Source organism: Tamandua tetradactyla, chromosome 1 (assembly GCF_023851605.1).
Source record: "Tamandua tetradactyla isolate mTamTet1 chromosome 1, mTamTet1.pri, whole genome shotgun sequence".
In the NCBI taxonomy this organism is placed as follows: domain Eukaryota; kingdom Metazoa; phylum Chordata; class Mammalia; order Pilosa; family Myrmecophagidae; genus Tamandua; species Tamandua tetradactyla.
In genome coordinates, this window is record NC_135327.1 from 196376682 (window position 1) to 196395084 (window position 18403).

General features: G+C 37.2%; 1 pseudogene; it reads left to right on the forward strand.

The window, feature by feature from the left end:
• Nucleotides 1-12998: 12998 nt before the first annotated feature.
• On the forward strand, nucleotides 12999-13563 carry LOC143687785 (ADP-ribosylation factor-like protein 5A; annotated as a pseudogene).
• Nucleotides 13564-18403: the final 4840 nt, after the last annotated feature.

Genomic DNA, 18403 nt, shown 5'->3' on the forward strand with positions numbered 1-18403 from the left:
CCCCCAGAGAACTTCTTTTGTTGCTCAGATGTGACCGCTCTCTCTCAGCCAACACAACAAGCAAACCCACTGTCCTCCCCGTCTCTACATGGGGCATGACTCCCAGGGGTGTAAACCTTCCTGGAAACGTGGAACAGAAATCTTAAAATGAGCTGTAACTCAGTATCAAGGGATTGAGAAAACCTTCTTGACCAAAAGGGGGAAGACAGAAATGAGACAAAGTGTCAATGGCTGAGAGATTTCGAACAGAGTCGAGAGGTTATCCTGGAGATTATTCTTACGCATTATATAGATATCACCTTTTTGGTTAAGGTATAATGGAGAGGCTGGAGGGAAGTGCCTGAAAATGTAGAACTGTGTTTCAGTAGCCATATTTCGTGAAGATGATTGTATAATGATATAGCTTTCATGGTGTGACTGTGTGATTGTGAAAACCTTGTGTCTGAGGCTCTTTTTGTCTTCCTTATGGATAGATGAGTAAAACATATGGATTAAAAATAACCATTAGGGGAACAAATGTTAAAATAAATTTAGTAGATTGAAATGCTAGTGATCAATGAAAGGGAGGGGTAAGGGGTATGGTATGTATGAATTTTTTTGTTTTCTTTTTATTTCTTTTTCTGAATTGATACAAATGTTCTAAGAAATGATCATGATGATGAATATACAACTATGTGATGATATTGTGAGTTATTGATTATATATCAAGAACGGAATAATCATATGGTAAGAATGTTCATGCTTGTATGTTGTTATGTTTGAAAATTAATTAATTAATTTTAAAAACCCAGCAAGATATTTTGAACATCTAGACAAGATTGTTCTAAAATTTATTTGGGAAGTCAAAGGAACTAGGTAGACTAAATAAAACAATTTTGAAAAATAAAAATAAAGTGGAAGTAATCACTCTGCAATTTCAAGGCTTATTATATAGCTATGATAACCTAGAATGTGTGATATTTATTGGTGGATGCCTAGATACATAGATTCATGGAATGGAACAGAAAATCTAGAAATAACCCCACATAAGTATAGTGTATTGATTTTTTTTTTTTAAGATGCAAAAGCAACTCAATGGAGGAAGGTAATCTTTTCAACAAATGGTGCTAGAGCATAAAAACGAACCCTGAACTAAACCTCACATAAAAAAAAAAAACTAACTAAAAATGGATCATAGATTTAAATGTAAAACATATAACATAAAACTCCTAGAAGATAATGTAGAAAACAATCTATGGGACCTAGGCCTCAATAAAAAGTCTTTAGTATTGGTAGAAAAAATAAAATCCATAAAAGAAAATATCATTAAATTGGACTTCATCAAAATGAAAAATTTCGCTTGAGGAAAGACCCTCTGAAAAAGATGAAAAGACAAGCTACAGCTAGGGAGAAAATATTTTCAAGCCACATCTCTGACATGGGACTCATCTGGAATACATAAAGAATGGCCAAAATAATAGTAAAAAAAAAATCCAATTAGAAAATGGGCAGTAAACATAAAGAGACATTTCCCTGAATAGGATATATTGAAGTATACAGATGGCAAATACACATGAAAACATGTTCAACATCCCTGGTCATTAGAGAAAGGCAAACCAAGACCACAATGAAATATCAATATGCATCTGTTAGAAGAGCTAAAATAATAATGATTATACTAAATGCTGGCTGTGGTACATTGAAGCTATGCGCTCCAGAAAAACACACTCTGAAACATAATCCATTCCTGTGGATGTGAACCTATTCTAAGTAGGACCTTTTGATGAGTGTGCCAGTTTGAAAATGTTGTATACTCCAGAAAGGCCATGTTCTTTAGTCCTGATTTAATACTGTAGGTGGAAACCTTTGATTAGATTGTTTCCATGGAAATTGAACCACTCAATTGTGAGTGTGGCCTTTGATTAGATTACTTCCATGAAGATGTGGTGTGCCTAATTGTGGGTGTGCTTTTTGATTAGATGGAGACATGACTACACCCATTTAAGGTAGGTCTTGATTAGTTTACTGGAGTCCTTTAAAAGGGAAAACATTTTGGAAAAACCTCAGACATAGACGCAGATACAGATGTTTGGAACGGCAGAAGCCCCAGGAGACACCAGGAACTCAGAGAGCCAACAAGAGCTAACCAGAATTGAGAAACAACATAGATGCAGACATTTGGAGATGCTTGGAGTGCCAACAGAGAGCAGATACCTAAACACAGATGTTTGGTGATGCAAAGCCCAACAGAAGTTGCCATGTGCCTTCCCTTGAAATGATAAGTAAGCCAGAATCCAGAAGGATCCACTAGGAGACTTAGAGAGATATTTGAAATCAGACGTCAGGACAGGATGCAGATGCCAGCCATGTGCTTTCCTATGTGATAAACATCTGCATTTCTTGAGTCAAGGTATTTATTTCTGGAAGCCTTAGTTTGGACATTTCTATGGCCTTAGATTGTAAATGTGTAACTTAATAAATCCCCTTTATAAAAGCCAACCCGTTTTCTGGTATATTGCATTCTGGCAGCTTTAGCAAACTAAAATAATGAGGTTACTTTAGTTAAGCTACAGCCCAACTCAATCAGAACAAGTCTTAATCCTATTTTGGAGTCCTCTATAAGTAGAATGAAATTCAGAAGGAGAGAAAAGCACAGACAGCCAGAAGCTGAAAATCAATGGAACCCAGAAGGGAAAAGAGAGCTGCCATGTGCATTGCTGTGTGATACGGGAGCCTAGAACCAAGGATCTCTGGCATCTAGACCCAATAGTGGTAAGAAAGCATTGCCTTGATGATACCTTGGTTTGGATTTGATTTGAACTTCTAGCCTCAAAACAGTGAGCCAATAAATTTCCATTGTTTAAACCAATCTGTTGCCTGATATTTTCTTGAGCAGTCAAAGAAACAAAAATACTGGCAAACTATTGATCATGCAATAATTTGGAAGGATCTCAAGGTCATTATGTAGAGTGAAAAAACACAATATCAAAAGTTTACATGTTGTATAATTTCATTTATATAACATTCTTGAAAATTATAGAGATGAAAAATAGATTTATGGTTGCCTGAGGTTAGTGATGGTGGGCGGTAGGAGGGGACATGACTATAAAGGATAGCAGAATTCTTCCATAATCTTTGTGATGATGAAATAATTCTGTATCTTGATTGTGGTGTATACAAATCTTCACATGTGATAAAATGACATAGAACTATATGCACACATTGTACCAATCATGCTGGTTTGAATCTCTGGTGGACTCCAGAAAAGCCATGTCTTTTAATCCTCATTCAATATTGCTGGTTTAGGGGTATTTTGATTTTCCCATGGAGCTGTGACCCACCCAATCGTGGGTGGTAACTTTTGACTAAATGGCTTCCATAGAGTTGTGTCTCAACCCATTCAAGGTGGGGTTGCTTACTGGAGCCCTTGAAGAGGGAACAGTTTTGGAGAGAGCCACAGACCCCATGCAGCCCTGTGGGAAGAAGGAAAACACCCCTGGGGGAACTTTATGAAACATGAAGGTGGAAGAGAAAGTTAGCAAATGCCACCATGTTTGCCATGTGCCTTTCCAGTTAAGAGAGGAATCCTGAACGTCACTGGCCTTTTTGAACCAAGGTATCTTTCCCTGGATGCCTTAGATTGGACATTTCTATAGTCTTGCTTTTGTTGGGACATTTTCACAGCCTTAGAACTGTGGACTTGCAACTTAAACTCCCCCTTTTAAAAGCCATTCTGTTTCTGGTATATTGCATTCTGGCAGCTTGCAAGCTAGAACACGATGCTAAGTCACTGTTTTTGCTATTGCATCATAATTTAGAAGCCAGTTGAAGGATACATGGGACAGCTATGTACTATATTTGTAACTTCTTGTGAGTCTATAATTATTCTGAAATAAAAAGTTTAAAAAATAGCATAGAACTATCCATATACACTATATCAATACCAATTTCTTGGTTTTGATATTGTACTATAATTAAGGAAAATGTAGCCACTGAGAGAAACTGGGTTATGGGTACATGGGCCCTCTCTACACTAGTTTTACAAGCTCCCATGAATCTGTAATTACTTCAAATTAAAAAGTTTTTTTAAAAGAACATGCACATATATAAATATTTGTTTTTATATGCATAACAAAATTCTGGAAGGATGAACAAGAAATCGTTAACATTGATTACCTCTGGGAAGTAGACCAGGAATTTTGGGGATGGAGGGAAGAGGGAGAGGGAGTCAAGTTTTAATTTTAATTTTATTCTATCCTGTATTCTATAACCATATTAATGTAATACTTTTATGACAAAGATCATTATAAAATAGTAGCAATAAAATGGAATCAGATAGAAAACAGAGATAAGAAAAAGAAGGTGAAATTGGAGGTAATGTAGTTTCTTTCTCTAAGCCAATTCTGCAAATAAACTCACTACCCTTTCCCCTACAAGGGACCTTGAGGTGTGTACTAGTTTGCTAGCTGCCAGAATGCAATATACCAGAAAAAGAATGGATTTTAAACAAGGGGAATTTAATAAGTTGCGAGTTTATAGTTCTAAGGCCAAGAAAATATCCCAGTTAAAACAAGTCTATAGAAATGTCCAATTTAAGGAATCCGGGGAAAGATACCTTGGTTCAAGAAGACTGACGAAGTTCAATGTTTCTCTCTCAGCTGCAAGGGCATGTGGCAAATATGGCAGCATCTGCTGGCTTTCTCGTGGCTCTACCAAAAGGGACTCTCTCCAAAATGTTTCCTCTTTTAAAGGATTCCAGTAAGCAACTCCACCTTCAGTGGGTGGAGACACACTTCCATGGAAATCATCTAATCAAGTTACAACCCACAACTGGGTGGGTTACATCTTCATGGAAACAATCAATATGCTCCCATCCAGCAATATTGAATAAAGATTAAAGGGTATGGCTTTTCTGGGGTCCACTACAGATTCAGACTGGCACAAGGTGTATGGCAGATTATATTTTCCAAAATGGCTGTAACAATATTTCCCACTCTGCATGCTCTTCTGAAACCTTGCCACACTCCCATAAAGAGGTGGAATCGAATTCCTCTCTTTATTTAGGTGATGTTGGGATAGCTTAAACCCAATTAAATGCAGCATAAATGCAGCATAAAAGCAGAATGCATTTTATGGCTTATAAGGCTAGATCATAGAAGCCAATGGAGCTTCCACCTTGGAAGCTTAGACATTGGCCTTTGGCGCTCTGAGTTTCAACATAGGAAGTCTGACTATTCAGTCAAACTTGAGGAGGGCCAAGTGTAGTTGTTTTGACTCATGGTTCAGCTGAGGTCTCACTGACAGGCAACATCCCAGATATGTGAATGAAAACACATCATCTTTGGGTGGTTCCGTTTCCAACTGTTGAGTCAACCCTAGCCTTTCAATCTTCCCTAATGAGTCTCCAGACATTGTGGCACACAGACAAGCCATCCCTCCTGTGCCTACCCAAATTCCTGATCCTCAGAATCATGAGCATAATAAAATGGTCATTTGAAGCTGTTATATACCACAGAAAAGGCCATACTCTCTTAATCCATTCCAGTGAGTGCAGACCTGTTGTAGGTGGGACCTTTTATTTAGGTTATTTCAATTGAGATGTGATCAACCCCATTCAAGGTGGGTCTTAATCCTTTTTTAAAAAATAAGTTTGTTTAGTATTGTTTTTTTTATTTTTTATGCAATATTATTGACATATTCACATTTCATATAATCATACACAGTATACAACTAAATGGCTCATAGTATCATCATATAGTTGTGCATTCATCACCACAATTAATTTGATTACTCCAAAGAGAAAAAATATATAAATAATAAAGAACACCAGAAACATCCTGACCCCCATATCTCCCCCACCATTATTTATTTTTTAGTCTTTATTTTCTTTCTCATCTTCTCATACACTGGATAAAGAGCGTCAGTCACAAGGTTTTCACAATCACACAATCACACCATAAAAGCTAAATAGATACACAATCATCAGTAAGAATCAAGGCCACTGGATTATTGTTGCTTCCTGTTGAAACGGAGCTCAAAGGATATTAAGGAATGATGAGAAAGAAAGAAAGGAAGAAGGAGAGAAAGAAAGACACAGACGGGCTCAGGGGGTCTGAAGCTTGAGTTTACTTCAGACAGACTTCAGACAATTTTATTCTTAACCAGATCCTGGTTATATACCACAGGATGACAATAGGCATGCATGCATTTCCTGAGGGAACAAAGTTCTTATCTTTCAGTGTTCTTCCTTTGTACTTAAAATAACCATTTGGGGTAAACATTCTCTTCCTCCTAAACTGTCTTACATAAATCAGATAACATAAAGCAGCTTACTGCCGCCACCACCCTAATGCCATCTACTCCCAAGTAGTTCCGCAGGTCTTATGTTAATCCTATCTCCTACAGATTATGGCTCAACAGTTTCAGATATTTCCTTCTCTATTCTAATGCATTGGAAACTAAAAAGGAATATCTATATAACCCATAAGAATAACCTCCAGAATGACCTCTCAACTCTTTTTGAAATCTTTTAGCCACTGAAACTTTATTTTGCTTCATTGCTTTTCCCCCTTTTGGTCAAGAAGTCTCTCTCTATCCCAAGAGGCCAAGGCTAGGCCCATCCCTGGGAGTTTTACACCCCTAGGAGTCATGTCCTTTGTAGAGGGGAGGATAGTGAGTTTATTTACAGAATTGGCTTAGGGAGAGAAGCTACATCTGAGCAACAAAAGAGGTTCTTGAGTGGTGACTCTTAGACATAAACATAAATAGGCTTAGCTTCTCCTTTGCAGGAATAAGTTACATAAGGGCAAGCCCCAATGACCAAGGGCTTTCTTTATTAAATTGAGAATCCCTAATGCTTGCAAGAACATCAGGAATTCTCCAGGTGGAGAAGTTTAATATTTCCACATTTCCCCCCAGTCCCTCAAGGGGACTTTGCAAATATTTTTTTATTCTCTGCCCAAATTACTCTGGGATGTATCAGGATATTACATTAACCTGTACAAAGTAACAAGATCTCATTCCCTATTCAAGGTTCCATGTAATTATGTTGTTTGAATAAACTGATCTTACAAGTTAAATTAGATAGTGTGCTACAGAAAATATAAATTTTGTACCAAATAAAAATCTCTTCCTTCGTTCTCACACCCAAAGTTGAAGTTTTGAAGGACAAGTAAATATCATCCTTTACCCTTTAGTCTGATTTAACTTATTTCTAACCAGATCAGTTTCATTCATATCTCTAATTGAAGTCTGATCTCTTTTTCAGTTTCTCTAACAGTTGCCGTATGAGGTAATGCTGACTTTCAGAGCTTCAGAACTCTAAGTCTCAGGTTTCACACAGATACTCAAAGTGACAGGAAAAGATCAGGTTATACACAAAGAGCTCAGATTCTCAGAATTTAGAAATAACAATTAAAACTCAGGAATAGATGTGACTGCTATAAGAGCTTACAATCTAGGAACCTGTACAATAAGTCTTATTGAACAGTCTGTACTCCTTAATTGTTGACTGCCAAATCTCTGCCCATATTCTATCCCCTAGCAATGTGTGCTCAAGTTAAATTCTCAGAGTTCACACATTATAATTAGTCCATATTAATGAGGCCTCATAATATTTATCTTTTTGTTTCTGGCTTATTTCACTCAATATAATGTTCTCAAGGTGTATTCACCCAGTTGCATGATATCATTCCTTCTAGCAACCAGTCAATCTTCTATTTTATGAATACACTACAGTCTGCCCTTCTGTTCACTAGCTGATGTATCCTTAGGCCATTTCCATCCATTGCAAATCATGAATACTGCTGCCATAAACACCAGTGTGTAAATGTCCATTCATTTCCCTGCTTTCAGTTCTTCCAAGTATAGACCTAATAATGTGGTTGTAGGATCAAATGGAAACCCTATACTTGGCCTCCTGTAGAACCACCAAACTGTCTTCCAGAGGGGCTGTGACATTCTAATTCAGTACCGACAGTGAATAGGTACATCTCTCTCTCTCGCCACATTTTCTCCAGCACTTGTATACTTCTGTTTGTTTTTTAAACAGTTTCATTCACACACCATACAATCAAGCTTAAGTAAACAATCAATGGTTCCCAGTATAAGCACATAGTTATGCATTCACCACCACCATTTATATGAGAACATTTCCATTTCTTCTGCAAAGAAAAAAGAGGCAAAAAAAAACAAGGAGAAATAGCAACAACAAGAAGCATTCCATACCCCTTCCGTAATTGCCCTCTTATTGACATTTAGCTTTAGTATACTGCCTTTGTTACAATTAATGGAAGCATATTATAATGCTTCTGTTAACTAAAGGCCCTAGTTTTCATGGATTGTATTTTGTCCATATATCATCTCATTTTCAACAACTTGCAATGCTGGCATTCATTTGTTCTCCCTAATGTAAATAGTTCCTTATATTTGCACATTTAATCACCATTATAGTCCACTCTAGGTTTCACTAAGCTATACAGCCCCAGTTTTTATCCTCTATCTTTCCTTCTGGTGTCATACATGTCCCTAGCCTTCCTCTTTCACTTCCGTTTTCAACCTTTTCCTTTAGTTTCTGGCTAATTTCACTCAACATATGTCTTCAAGGTTCACCCATGTTGCTTCATGTGTTATGACTTCATTCTGTCCTACAGCTGCATGATGTTGTTACTACAAAGGCAGTAATTTCTTCTACCATCTTTTCTTCTGATTTTATATGTCATATCTTATTTTTTCACTTTTTTTTACTCTTTTGATAATCTCATTGATTTCTACACTCTTCACCAAACCTCTCTTTACTATCTTTTCCTATTTGCCTGTATTTCTCCCTTTAGGATGTCTTGTTGAGCAGAACTCCTGTTCACAAACTCTCTCAGTGTCTTCTTTGTTGAAAATATTTTAAACTCTGTCTCATTTTTTAAGGAGAGTTTTGTGGGATACGGAATTCTTGGTTGGCAGGTTTTCTCTTTTAGAATCTTAAATATATCATACTTAAGATTCTGCCTCCTCACCATCATAGTTTCTGCTGAGAAATTCACACATAGTCTTATTGAGTTTCCCTTTTATGTGATGAATTACTTTTCTCTTGCTACTTTCAGAATTTTCTCTTTGGCTTTGGTATTTGACAATCTGATTAGAAAATGTCTTGAAATAGGTCTATGCACATCTATTCTGTTTGGCATATGCTGTGCTTCTTGGATCTGTAATTTTATGTCTTTCATAAGAGATGGGAAATTTTCCGTGATTATTTCCTCCATTATTCTTTCTGCCCCTTTTCCTTTCTCCTTATGGGACACCTATAATCTGTATATTCATGTACTTCATGTTTTCATTCAATTACCTTGCTCATAGTTATCCATTTTTTTTCCTATTTTTTTTTCATTTGTTTGTTTGTTTGTTTTGTATCCTGATGGTGGGGGTCACAATTCATTTATTTTTCCATGTGACTATCCATTATTGCAGCAACATTTGTAGAATCTTTTTTTTTTTTTTGACGGGAGTGCATAGGCCGGGTATCTGTTCTTTTGTGTGTAGGATCTCAGATGTCCTGCCCTCCAGTACACTAATCCTTTCTTCTGCCTCTTCAAATCTGCTGTTGTATCTCTCCACTGTGTTTTTCATCTCTTCTATTGTGCCTTTCATTCCCGTAGGTTCTGCCATTTGTTTTTTCAAGCTTTTGAGTTCTTCTGTATGGTCATGCAATGTCTTCTTTATATCCTTCATCTCTTTTGCCATATTTTCCTTCACCTCATTGACTTTATTTTTATTTCATTTAGAAGCTTTGTTTGAACATCTTTAACTAGTTGTTTCAACTTCTGTATCTCATTTGAAGTGTTAGTTTGTTCCTTTGTCTGGGCCATATCTTGATGCTTCTTAGTATGATTTGTCATTTTTTTGTTGGTATCTAGGAATCTGAATTCCTTGATTAGTTTATTCTGGGTGTCATTTTCTCTCTTTTATCTAGGGTTTTCTTGAAAGTTGGCTTTGTTCTCCATCTGTTCCTTGACATTCAGTTCAATTTATTCTAGACCTCTAGCATAGCTTCTGTTTAACTGATTAGAATTTTTTAGCTATTATTTTTCTGGTTCTTGGCCTGCCAGAGAGGATCAATCCAAGTCAAGATTTACCAGACAAGACAGTCCCGGGACTCAGGAAGAGTAATCAGTATCAAGGTTCCTTGATGATACACAGCAGGTTGCCAGTCTTTCCAGTGAAGCCTCTTAATTCTGTGCTTTTCCTGTCCTGTGCAGCAGTGACACTTGTCAGCCCAAAGCTCTCCACTGGTACAGTGGGACAGTACCTTTAATTCTCAGCATACCCTGTTCCTGCCAGGGGCGTGGTTGAAACAGAGGCTGAGACAGACAGGCTTAAGCTGTTTCTGTTTTCCAGTCCCAGGGGTCTGAATTCTCTGAATGAGACCCACCATTTGTACTGTCCCTGACACCCGCATCCCTTGTCTTGGTGAAGATATGCCCTTTAGGGAATTATCTCCTTCACCTGACTAGTTACTTTGTCTCCGAGACATACATTAACTCTGCCCTTGCCAGGGTCAGTATTAACAAACTGAAAATGCCTGAGGCTTTGTTTAATGGACGGTTAAACAAATTTTTTTAAATCCTTTTTCAGAGCCAGTCCCCAGCCCCCCAGATTTTTGAATCAAGAGCCAGAGTTGATACCTGGCTCTTTGTGCCCCTTTTCTATTGGCATAGCCCTTTTCCACCATTCTGAGTTCAGATGACTCCAAAAGCCTCTGTTTTTTTTTTTTTTTTTTTTTCTATCAACCCTGCCTCCTCTCTGCTGGGAAAGACCTCAGGATTCCTTTCCTGCTTGCTCCAGGTTTATTTCTGCTTGTAACTTATATTCAATAGTCAGAATGTGTTAATTAAATCTGCACATGGAGTTTGCTTGATCGTTCCTTGCCTTGCTCCTGGTAGACACTGCTTCTTTTTCCCACAAAGAAGTGTCTCTAAAACAGCCTGCATGCCAGTGGGGGAGGGGTGCCAGCCTCCACTTCAGGAGACATTACTTACAGTTCTGGGCTGCTGTGATCTTTGTCCTTCTACCCATTTCAGACTGGTGTACAACGTGTGTCTAGTCATGGAAGTCCCCCAAACAGTTGTTCCAGACAGTTCCTGCCTGTTACTACCTGCCCTAGAGAATTAACTCAATTCCACATCTCCCTACACTACCATCCTGTCCTGCCTCAGTCTTTGTCCTTTTAATGGAGTTCCTTTATGAGAAGATAAAAGATAGAAAAGGCCCAGAGAGCTCAGAGAAGCTAAGAAATGAAATTAAGAGCAGCTCATAGAGAAAAGTCATGGAGAAGCTAAAAGAGGACCCACAGAAGCTCAGAGAGGAAGCCTGTGGAACCAGAAGCTGAAATCAATGAAACCCAGGAGAGAAGAACCAGCAGACACTGGCCATGTGCCTTCCCATATGACAGAGGTGTCCTGGATGCAAGCCACCTGTCTGCAGAGTCCAGGTAACATCCTGTTGATGCCTTGAGTTGGGCATTTTCATGGCCTCAGAACTGTAAATTGTAAAATTAATAAATCCCATTGTTAAAAGCCAAACTATTTCTGGTATATTGCATTCTGACAGCTTTAGCAAACCAAAACAATGCCCTTCAGTTTGGTGATGGTTTGTTACCCAACAATAGTGACTAAAACAAAGAGAGATGCAGATTTGGCTCTGAGTCTTGGCAGCTGAAGCAAAGTGAGAAGCACTAGCTATCACAAAGTATTACAAAAAAAGCAAACCAGTAGTCAGGAAAAGTATAGCTATTCCTGGAACTAAGGCCTAATAGAAAATATCTCCAGAAAATTTTCTTCAAGAGGCTATTGCATGGTCTAGCATGTGGTATAGTGAACAATATCCTTAATAACATAAGGAATTCTTTCTTAGGAATCTTTTTAAGAGTCAGAGTGACTACTGAAAGCCAACTGAGTATCAGAAACAGTATAGATTGATGAGATTAAGCCAAGTTGTGGTTCAGTAAAAAACAAGTCTACATAGAACCCAACTAAAGTGGCACAGGCACAAAGCTCTTTGGGTTTGTCTTGATTCCAGGTCACTTAATATTTATAAGTATGGATGACTGCATATCAATCAAACAATTTAAAATGATATATTTCTGGAAATGGTGTTTTTCCCCATGTTCTGTAAAATGTTAAAGCATCTCATTTGTGGTAGTTTAATAAATTCCAAACCAAATGAATAGAGCAAAAAAAGTAAATCAAAAAAAAGAAAGAAAGAAAGAAACAGAAACAGAAAAGGTTTTATGATTATCAGGGAGGGCTTCCAGATTTTGAGAGAATATGAGCTATAGATTTAATCAGAAACAGTGAAGTCCAGAAATGGTACTGGACTGGTAGGAAACATGATATATAGCATTAGACCTGTTGAACTGGAAATGACAGGAGGATAAGAGAATGAAAATGTGGGCAAGGTCATTGGCAATAGAGAAAGAGGTTTATCTCAGAGCTCAGAGGACAACCTTGAGCTGTCTGCATGTGCTGGAAGAGGAATAAAGAGGAAAAGTGATACAGTCCATGGTAGTTAGGTTCAGGTGTCAACTTGACCAGGTGATGGTACACAGTGGTTCTGTGGCTCTGGACTTAACACATGGGTATGTGAAATTTATCTATGGCTGATTACATTTCCGGGTGGCTAAGGGGAGTGCCTTTCACAATGAGTGACATTTAATTAGCTGGAAGCTTAAAAGAGAGGTTAGAGCGACCTGTGGGCGGGGGGGAGGATGTGGCCCCAAAGGCTCATCGCAGAAAACACTGCGGCGGTGTCCGCGATGCAGGCAGGCGCTGTGGCTGCAGTGGCGCGCCCTCACCCACGGCAGGGCGGACTGGGCTTCAGCCTACCTCCGCTTCCGGGAAGCAAGCTGGCGGCAAAGGAGGGCGCAGCCACAGTCGGGGGGCAGGCTCTGACTTGTCCCTAGCTTCCCCTTCAACCTGAGCCCGCGGAGGCCAGGAGACCTGGGTGGCTCCAGGGGGATCCACTGCCCAAGAATGGGAATCCTCTTCACCAAGATATGGAGACTGTTCAATCACCAGAAGCACAAAGTTATCACGGTTGGGCTGGATAATGCAGGGAAAACTACCATCCTTTACCAGTTTACTATGAATGAAATTGTACATACATCCCCTACCATAGGAAGTAATGTAGAAGAGATAGCTGTTAACAATACACGTTTCCTAATGTGGGATATGGGTGGCCAGGTATCTTTTCATTCTTCCTGGAACACTTACTGTACTAACACTGAGTTTGTAATAGTTGTTGTGGACAGCACAGACAGAGAAAGGATTTCTGTAACTAGAGAAGAACTGTGTAAAACGTTAGTGCAGGAAGACCTAAGAAAAGCTGGATTGTTGATTTTGCTAACAACTGAGACATTAAAGAATGTGTGAGTGTAGCAGAAATCTCCCAGTTTTCAGAAAAAAAACTTTTTTTTCCTTTAAACTCTTTAGTCTTCTATTAAAGATCACCAGTGGCATATCCAGGCATGCTGTGCTCTTGCAGATGAGGGATTGTAAAGGACTTGAAGGAATGATGTCATGATTTAAGATTAAATGACCTCTACTGACCTCTTCTCATAGACTTTATATAAATGAAGCGCTAGACTTTTCCTGAAAGCTGCAAAAATTAATGGTTTAGATATATTTATAATAAACTGATTTAAACTTTTTCTATAAGAAGAAAAGTTAAGACCACTTATTTGAAAATAAAGACTAAGTCTCTCCTTCCAATTTGCTTTCTCTTTAGTTCCTTCCAAAGTGAGGTCTTAAAGCTGTAACTGACGTTTTTCTCGTATTGAACCCTCTCAGGACATTGCGTAGCCTGCGGTAAGTATAAAGGGAGAAAAAGATGTTGCTAATTTTAAGAGCTTCATTATGAGTATAAACCTCCCTAGTTGAATATTGTTGTCTTCTTGTTCTATTAAGTCAAAATATAAATCAGCAGTTATTCAGTTTCCAAAATTTTAATGTGGGGTGTTATGTACGAAAAATATTTTGCATAAAGCTGTGTACATGTTGTGCATATACCTCAAATTCAAGTTAATGGTTTTGATTTATGTTCTAAAGAAAAGTGAGTTACACAAAAATTAATTTATCCTTAGTTGTAACCCTAAGTGATTAGTACTGGCATTGGTGTTACATGTCATTTTGTACTTTTCCCCTTAGGTTCTCTGTATTGTACTAACCAACCCCCAAATCATTGAGCTGTTCTTTTAAAAAAAGAAAGAATGAAAAAGGAAAAAAGCTTGATGTTGTCTACCTATCTTTTTGTTGATTGAATCACATGGAACTATGTGCTACAACTGAATGGAATTTATATCAAATTCTTGGCTTAAGTGTAACTAATGGGCAGAATTACACAACAAATAATTATCATATCATTCCCTGCATAGGTATGCATAGGGCCATATGCCATCTATAATACTGAATAAATTGTTGATCCACTAAAAAAAAAAAGATAGAGGTCAAGAGAGAGCTCAGAGTAGCCTAGCTCAATGCAGCTCAGAGCTCAGAGCAGCTCAGACCCAGATGTTTGGAGATGCATAAAGGAACTGCCCTGGGGAAAGCCATTTGAACCCAGAACCCCAGAGAGAAGTCCAGCAGATGTTGCCATGTGCTTTCGCATGTGACAGAGGAACTCAGGTGAAATCTACCTGTCTTTTCTCCAAAGAACTAAATTTGTAACTAAATAAATTCCCTTTATAAAAGCCAGTAAATTTCCGCTAGCATTAGCAAACTAAAACAAGTTCCTTCCCAGGCTAAGTTAATCTTTTATTTTTCTATTGCATCTCATTTCCTCCTCCCATACCTTCTACATTTCCTGCATTATAAATCCTCATTACCTTCAAGGACACCTCCCTGTGGAAATTGGGTAAAAGGGGTAAGAAAAGATGTATGCTTTACTCTAGAGTTCCCTTTTAAGAGAGCCAGATTTAAGAAGACAAGGGTCAAGCTTTATTATGGACTCCATCTTTGGATCACTAAAAAAGTGAACATCAATAAGTACAAGTTAATTGTTAGAGGATATTATTTTAAAGGGAAAATCACGACCCCATACAAAGATAATATGAACACATGTCAAAGACTGAATTATTAATGAGTTAATGAAACAGATGTTTCAATCATTTCAAAGGAGAATTCACAGTTCTGCATATATACAAGCAAATAAGGAATGCTAAAATGAGGAGTCACCCAATTGCTTAACCGTTACAAACCTCCCTGTGAATAAGGGAACACCTGGAAAATGTCTGAGGGAATAGAGCACATGTTACAAAGACAAAAAATTTATGAAACTTAGTAAAGATAGCAGAGGCACAGCCACTGCAGTCAGCTGGCTGTTATGTGTAGTACAGTCTGCCACAGTCAGCTATCTCATAGAAGAGAGGGAAATTAGCAAATTGAAAGACAAGTTACAGCTAGAAAGGAACATGCAGATTTCCACCTCTGCTTTAGTGAGAAGTTTGTGAGAATAGCTAGATAAGAAAGATAAAGATATGTAGGTGCTTGCCTGTCAGTTCCTAAAATTAAAAAGTAAAAAAAAATAAAGAGGCCCGGTAAAAAATTAGAGCTATCTTAGCCAAAAAAAATTGGGATCCAAAAGCCTAGAATTCCTGAGCGGACATCGAGTAATACCAATACAATTAAAGAATTAGCAAAAATGCAAATTGTCAAACCAATGCAAAGTCCCTTTAAGAGCCCTTTTTAGTCAGTAAGTGAAACTGTAATTGTGAGGAAATACTCTGCCAAGGAATCAATTAAACTGGGAAAAACCTCTCCTCCTGGTAACCAAGAAGCAAATGCTCTAGACTGTATCTGTCTAGTATGTCCCACACCTGCTGAGGAAGCTGTCTTATAATCACATAAAAAGAATAGGCATGAAGGAGAACAAAAGTTAGGAATCCCTCTCAAATAGTCTGATTTAATAACTGTAATACAAGATTGTAAAGCTTGTTCCCAGCTTCACCCTTGTTTAGTGTCCTATAGTAGTGGGCATATACATAAAGCTAGCATGCCCCTAAAGGATTTTACAAAACTGTAAAAACAAAATATCTTTATGGACTTAAAAATTCACATAAAATTAAACCACTGTTCGTTTGTTTTTTTAGGAGACAGTGCCATCAATTCTTGTTAAAGATTGTATATCACTCTTTCAACAGTGCATTAACTAAAGTGTTTTAAATATTTAGCATTATTCTAACAAGTTTAATTTTAATGGTAATTGTATGCTGTAAGAAACAGTTTCCAGAATCATTCTGGTAACTTAAGTATGTCAGGGTTATAGGATGTGCTTTTATTAAAGAAAAGAGAGAGTAATTTTGTCCTACGTGACTGACTGTTACAAAACAAGAAAAAAATATATCATTTTTCTGTATATGTGTTATATTTCACCATAAAGAAATGTTTAAAAAAATAAGAAAGAAGAATATGCAAAACAAAACCTTGTTACAGGACAAAGATGATTATTCTCTGCCCAATGCGCTCAAATAACCAATTCCTGAGACACAAAGCTTTCAAAAAGAAAAAGAATTTATTGATAGGTGGGAATCAGGATATCAGATGGCCTATCAGCCCAAAAAAGTCTCCCCAAACTGCAGTAATTCTAATACTTTTATAGAATTTTAAAAAACAGGCAGGTTATGTATGATAATATATAATAGTATTGATAATGAGAACAATGCCCCCAGTTAATGTAATTAGAGATCATCTAATTATTGACCATGTACAAATTAATTGCATGCTTCATCATAGAATGTATGTGAGAAAATGGTGGCCCTTAATATGGTGATAAGTGTGATTTTTAGTATTATAATGAAGTATAAGTCACTTATAGGTTAAAGTCTAAGCTACTCTGCATGTCAGGTAGGCCCATTTTAGTTAAATCCAGTTTTGGTTATCAAGATAACTTTGGAACTGGGGTGGGTTACTTCTGGGGTGACCCAAGGCTCTTAATTAATAAATATTAAGGGCTGTTTTTAGTGATCTCAAGACTTTAAATGGAAAATCAGATAAAAATGGATACAAGTAAAGGTCTGTCACGAGGATTTTACAATCACAAAGGGGCAAGATAAAGACTATATAATCATTATCAGAGCTCAAGGCAGCTAGATTACAGTTCAGAGATTTCAGGTATTTCCCTCTGTCTACTCTAATATACCAGAAAGTAAAAGGGAATATCTGTATAATGATTCAGTAATCATAATCATCACTTAAATCTTAATTTCTTGGCTGCAACCTGAATAGACATAGAAAGTTGCAGAAAGTTCATGGAAAAGAACATTTATTTCTTGTAGTCAAAGTTGGATAAGATTTAATGAGTCTATAAAATCTTTTTAAAGCCTTAGTATCAAAGAATATATTGATGCAAACTGACATCTAGTTTTCACGCTATTAAAGTGAAAAGTTTTCTTAAATTATTACTCTATTTTTGATAAAAGTTTGTAAAAAGTTTTTCTAAATAATCAGTATTATAAAAAAAAGCAAAAGTTCTGTGTTTTATCAAAATAGCTTCTTGTACTTTATGCTGACTTTATCATGTCCTTGGTTGTTTAAGAAAATCAAGACTTCACACTTTTAAGAGAACTAAGTCTTTTCCTTAACTTTGGTTAAATAAGGAAGCAAATATTGTTTCAAGTCTGACAACTTTTAACAATTTGCTTTCTCAACATCAAACCCTAAAGGATATATTTTTCTCCAAACAGTTGCAAAGGATTTGTTCTTTCACCTTGTAAAAAAAAAGAAAGAAAGAAAGAAATGCTAAAAATGATTGTGTATTTGATATGGGTTGCATAAGAAATGCTTAGCCAATATTAAAGTAAATAAAAGAGATTTTCTAACCTTCTATTGGGTACTGATCTTTAAAATATTAGACGACAATATTGTGCCACTATTTATGGTTTTGGTTGTTTTTAAAATGTTTTATGACACACACACAACACACAGAAAATGTTATATAACACAGAAACAGTCAAACTTTCTCGTCAGTTAAAGTTTTACTCTGATGCATCTCTGTAGCTTGCAAACAGCTACGAATCAGAGCTTCATCGTCAACAAAAAGAGACTTTTAAAGGAAAGGAAGAAAGGCGAGTATATAAATTATGTTTTACCCATTAACTAGCGTAACCTAGTAAAAATATAAAAAAGAAATTGACCTCTGTTTTACTAAAGTGCTTACATGTTTAGGCTCCAGATGGCAAACATAGTATCTCCCCATTTGAGCTCCTGGCACAGCTGATTTCCACAGCCTGCAAAACTATGAATGTATCAGCCACAAATATCTTCTAGTCATGCCCCCAAAGTGGATGGAAACGTCTTGCTACTATGGACACCTGTAACTCCGCCTGCTGTAAAAGGCCCTGTCGCCATATCTCTTCAGTAAACACTTCCTCCAGACTCGCTCT